General features: G+C 41.8%; 1 long non-coding RNA gene across 1 annotated transcript in view; it reads left to right on the top strand.

The window, feature by feature from the left end:
* LOC142197309 (uncharacterized) overlaps positions 1-5,064 on the top strand; it is a 644,898-nt gene extending 639,834 nt beyond the window's left edge. Inside the window, exon 3 of the long non-coding RNA XR_012715311.1 lies at positions 5,047-5,064. This is a non-coding gene — a long non-coding RNA (uncharacterized LOC142197309). The remainder of the gene's footprint in view (positions 1-5,046) is intronic.
* Positions 5,065-6,000: the final 936 nt, after the last annotated feature.

Here is a 6,000-nt window from a genome sequence, read left to right on the forward strand (position 1 = left end):
TACAAAAAAACAGAAGCCCTTTAAAGCCCCTTCAGATATGAATTAGTCCTTTGAAAATGGGTTTTGGAAATGTTCTTGAAAATTTGGAAAATTTCTGTTTGACTTGTAAGCTTTATAATATCCAATATTCTGTTGGAAGTGGTCAAAAGCTGTGATCTTAAAGGGGTTGTGCAGGATTAGAAAATATGGCTGCTTTCTTCTTCTTTTAAGAAGTGACCTCATGTGTGTTGTGCACCTGGCAAATAATACTGCTCAGTTCCATTAAAATGAATGAGACTGAACTATAGCATGGTCATGTGACTACAGATGAGCGAGTACTGTTCGGATCAGCCGATCCGAACAGCACGCTCAATAGAAATGAATGGATGCACCTGGTACTTCTGCTTGGACGTAGCCGGCGCGCTTAACCCCCCACGTGCCGGCTACGTCCATTCATTTCTATGCGAGTGTGCTGTTCGGATCGGCTGATCCGAACAGTACTCGCTCATCTCTACATGTGACCAATGGACATGATGTCACTTCCTGAGAATAATAAACCAGCCATGTTTTCTAATCTTGCTAACCCTTTTAATGTTTAAGACACACATTTTTTGCATTTCCATAGAAATTTCCACATATCCTCATATCCTAAAGCTAAGGATCCTTTCACGGTTAGTCATGGCAACGTAGTCTGTGAGCTCTGTCGTCAGTTCATCGACTTTCGCCTTTTATTAGAATTGTATCAGCACAAAATGGTCAAGATAGGAAAGGACAAGATTGCTGACCCTCCTGAGACCACTAGGACTTCTCATCTATAAGCCGACATGCAGAAGTTCTAGAAAAAGAAGACACTCAACTCGCCTACATCACAGCCCAAAATGGCGCTGGACGAACGTAGCAGCACGGGAGAAGCGGCAGCTGATTCAGATGGAGATAGCTCCCAACTTGATAGAAATCCTGTGCTCATCACAATAGGTTTCCTTTGCAAAGCCTTGTCTCAGGCTGTTGCCCCTGTACTCGCGGAACTTGCAGACCTTAGAGCAGATATCAGAAGCACTGGACGCCGAGTGGATGCACCAAAGGGTGGCCAGGCAGAAATGCGGAAACTTTCAAAGGTCATGTCTGGCAGACTTGAATCTAAGCTAAGGATCCTTTGAGAGCCAGGTAAATATTCTGTGACCATCAAGTGCACCTCACTGCTCCTTCATGGGCCCATATCAAATATAAACATAGGATTATTGCCATCTTTACAATGGCTGTCATCTTGTCTATTTTACTGACACCCCGTGTTTTTCTTGTTTAATAAATGTAGGTACATTTTGTCCTATGCATAGTACATCAAAATCCGAAGTTGAGTAAGAGCTCCTGCGATGTCAGGGATTGAACAAAGCACGCCTTTCACACAATACACCTAATAACCAATGTGACCATACTCCTTTTAAATGTCATTTTTTTATTCTTCGTCCGTATCTTATTACAGTAGGAGCCTGATTAAAGTGACTTACTTGGAGCAGAACACATTTCTTCAAGGGCAGCTCAGGAGAAGACATTGCATTGAATGAAAATTAGGTAAAATCTCTGCAGCACAGACATAAACAAATGATCAGAATAGTAATAATATGCTGCCTTTCTTAGTCACATAGATAAATTACATTGGTAAAAGTATGTGGACCCCCACCTTGTTATAGAGTTCAAGTATTTTAGCTACACCCATTGTAAACTTGTGTTGTCTTCATGGACAAACATTGGTAGAGTTGCTCGCATTGAAGACCTTAGAAAACCACCTTTGTCACAACTTAGTTTGTGAATTGTGATCTGCTAGATATAATTGTGAAGTAAAAGCATCTTAAAGCAAGCAATGCATAAAAATCAACCTAACCGTAGCTGCACCACTGACTATAGTACCAAACTGATTCTGGACATGACATCCGCCCAAGAACTGACTGCTGGGAGCTTCATAGGTGTCAATGCTCAAGCAGCTGCACACAAGCTTAATATCACCGTACACAATACCAAGCACCACCTAGTATACGGTACAACATTCTGCCACTCGACTCTGGAGCAGTGAAATTCAGTTCTCTGGAGTGATAAATCATTTTTTACTTCATTATGGTATGTGACAGATGAATCTGGGTTTGGCGGATGCCAGACTAACTAAGATAGTATAGGAGAGTTTACGAAATATCCATGGGAGATGATGCTAGATATGGTGGCATTATAACTAGAGATGAGCGAGTAGTGAAATATTCGAGATTCGTTTTGAGTAGAGCCTCAATATTCGACTACTCGATCGAATATCAAATCCCATTACAGTCTATGGGAAAAAATTGCTCGTTTCAGGGGAAATCACTATTCGACTAATAGAGAGTCACCAAGTCCACAAGTAGCAGGAGGAGAGTGTTTAGGAGGAGCGCTGTGCAGTTAAAGCGCATGGACCCCATAGACTATAACGGGTCCATGCGCTTTAACTGCACAGCACTTGCAGTTGCGCTGATATTCCGTTCGGGGGGATCCTCCTGCGGACTCCTTCCAGACGGGAGGAAAGTGCTATAGTGAACGTACTCGTCCTGCAGAACCAGCATTGATTGGCCGAATACTATACAGTGTATAGCATTAGGCCAATTAACGCTGGTTCTGCAGCAGGCTCATCCTTGCTAGTAGGGAGAGCTGGCAGCTTGCGGTTATGCAGGAGCTAACTTTTTCTCATAGGAATGCATTGACCAGTGTTGATTGGCCGAATGCTATACAGTGTACAGCATTCGTCCAATCAACGCTGGTTCTGCCAGAGGCTCTTCTTTGACAAGGCAGAGTCTAAGATCGGACCACAGCAGACTCTATTGTGGTCTGATCTTAGACTCCACCTCCTCATAGGCAAGCCTCCGGCAGAACCAGCGTTGATTGGCCGAATACTGTACATTGGTCAATGCATTCCTATGAGAAAAAGACCGCATAGACCGCAAGCTGCCAGCTCTCCCGACTAGAAAAGAAGAGCCTGCTGCAGAACCAGCGTTGATTGGTCAAATACTGTACACTGTATAGCATTTGGCCAATCAATGCCGGTTCTGAATGAAATCTTTACTGCGATTAGGAGTAGTATTCGAATGAGTACGAGCATTTCGAATACCGTAGTATTCTATCGAATACTTACTCGATCGAATACTACTCGCTCATCTCTAATTATAACCAATGGGATCCCTATAGGTATCATCAATACCCATTACAGTCTAAATCATGGATCTGTTCAGGACCCTGTGGGATATTCCCAAACTGGATCCAGATCTGAAGAATAAAGTGACTGTGGGAGGCAATAAGCAATTTCAGAGATTTCTTACTTCATAGCCACCTCCTTCCCCCAGGATCTTATTTCATTTGGTTGGATTGAAAATATTGCAACTGGGATGGGGTACAGAAACAGGGAATCTATCAACTGCAGGGGTGCTCATACTCACCTGTCCCACAGCAGTGTGTTGTCATCTGTTACTATCTGTTTTGCCTTGTGCCCTTCCTTAATCACCAGAAGTCCTGCACGTCATAAATAGAGCTGGTGACATCACATCATATGTCACCAGTTCCTTTCCTGCAACCACTGAGTTGTCACCTGGGGGAGCTGCGATGGACAATGGAAAACCAGGAAAAGGTGAGTATGGTTTTTTTTTTTTTAATGTTACATTTGACTTGACCTCCTCCATAGCTAGTTCATTTCCTGGACAGAACCTTTAAATCTACTAAGCCAGTGGAACTGAAAGATGCCGTTTCTTTTGCACCTTTTATATAGGGAATGTGATATTTTGATTACAGAGAGATAGCAACCCTCAAAACATGTTCATGTCCCTATTGGACGGGTGTACAGTATATGTTCCTTGTCTTTATAACCCACCAGGAGATTTGCTCAATGATGCACCTGAAGATATCTGCAGAAATACTGACAGACACATATTGGTGACAAAATAGCAGCACATCCAAAAACATTTACATTACAATAATGACGGTGTGCTTACACCGAGGAGAATACAGAGGACTACAAGACAACAAGATGGTATGGTTTGGTGTTTTTTTTTAAAATTAATTTGACAGGATATAGGAATAGATTGGGTAGAGGGTTTTTTTTGTATTTAGGAAAATCAGATTTTTATTTTTTAAGGAATTTTAAATGACACTGTGGGTAGAGCTATAGATGCAGAACAATAGTTAGCTCCAGGACATAGTTGTTGATACAGTATATTCTGCTTATATTATACTGTTGTAGTCACACGACTGGAGCTTTTACTTCTTTTTGCCTGGGAGGGGATAGACTCTAGCGCTGTCCATGTCGACAGGTGTTCCTTACAAAAGCCAAGTACTCTACATTCACATCTTTCATAGAATCATTCAGGACCGGAGCAGGAATTTTAGTCCCAGGAGAAGCAGAACATTTAGTAAGGAAATATTTTCTTTACAGAGATATCAGGACTTTCAGGAGTGTTTGGATGAAATTGGGGAGTCCATATGCGGCTTTCCTGGCTGGACCATAGTTTTCTCTATAAGTCCTGGTGAATGGAGAATGATGACTGATAGATGGATGGTGGTCAGTAGATATAATTTACCCTCACAGAAACAGCAATATTCTTTATCATCGGGGATGCTTCTGAAATGCTCAACTTTATGGAGATAAAGAAATACTAGCTAATAGGAAGGAACTGGTGATGGACATAAGCCATTACAGGATAGGCATGGACTGTTTTATGCCAGTTATCAATTGGCTACTGATATATAGCCCTAGCACACAGAAATAGAATAAGACACATCCTTATCCCTTTTAACCATAAATCAGCCCCAAACATCAGTGTACTGCTGTAGTAGTGACTTATAATAACTTAAACCCAACAGGACGACATTATTATTATTATTATTTATATAGCACCATTAATTCCATGCTGCTTTACATTTGGAGGTTACATACAATACACAGAATATACAGGTAGATATAAAACTAACAATGACCGACTGGCACAGTGGGGTAGAGGGCCCTGCCCGCGAGGGCTTACAATCTATGAGGGAAGGGGGTTAGAGACAGAAGGAGAGGGGGAGACTGTACAGATGGCGGTGTGGTGATAGTGTTATTGGAGGTTGTAGGCCTTCCTGAATAGGTGAGTCTTCAGGGCCTTCTTGAAGCCTGTGATTGTGGGGATCAGTCTTATGTGTCTTGGTAGGGAGTTCCAGAGTATCGGAGATGCAGAGTATGGGACTACATTGAAGTTATCCCACAGTTATTGCGCTTTATAAGTCCATTGACAAATAATATCATCCTACCTGCATTAACATAAAGCACATTGGTAGGTAAACTTGTAATTAATGTCATATGTGGAGTTATTTTCACTGCATGTGCCGTCCATACCAAATCATGCCCAGTCATTGAATCTCCATCCATAATCCAGCAGGCAGCATGACACATTATATGGGTTTATTTGTCTCTTACTTGGTAAAAGAAGACGTATAACATCCCAAGTAGCTGCCTGTTACTGCTAGCATATATGGACACGTCACTGCAGCTTCTTACCCTCTTCACAAGTGGTTTTATAAAGCAGTAAGAGGGATGTGATGTGAAACCTACCGTCAGAATCACTGACTTTATCAGACAGTTTGATGGTACAGAATCTGCCCCTTCTTATGCTCCATCATATGGCAGCGAGATCCTGTGTTGGAGTCAGCCTCTTACTCCAGCTTATCTGTATAAGTGCAGGCTACTAAAGAAGATGAAAGAGAAAAGAAAGTCCAACAAATCTGCAGTTTGCAATTATTCCATCTCATCTACAACCCCTTTACATTGAGTCACAGGCAGAGGCTAGTAGGTTAGAACTGTTTTGCCAGCTCCAAAATTTTCTATTGGAAATGAGTGATGTATTCTGAGGTGGGCGATCTAATGTCTTTAAGGAAACAGCTACAAATATTACACTAAGGTCTCCTGGAAAGAATTAGGAATCACAGATAAATCTGATGGAAAGATTTCTTCCAAAATATGTTCAGCAGAACTCTCCATTCCTC

Source organism: Leptodactylus fuscus, chromosome 3 (genome assembly GCF_031893055.1).
Source record: "Leptodactylus fuscus isolate aLepFus1 chromosome 3, aLepFus1.hap2, whole genome shotgun sequence".
Lineage (NCBI taxonomy): Eukaryota > Metazoa > Chordata > Amphibia > Anura > Leptodactylidae > Leptodactylus > Leptodactylus fuscus.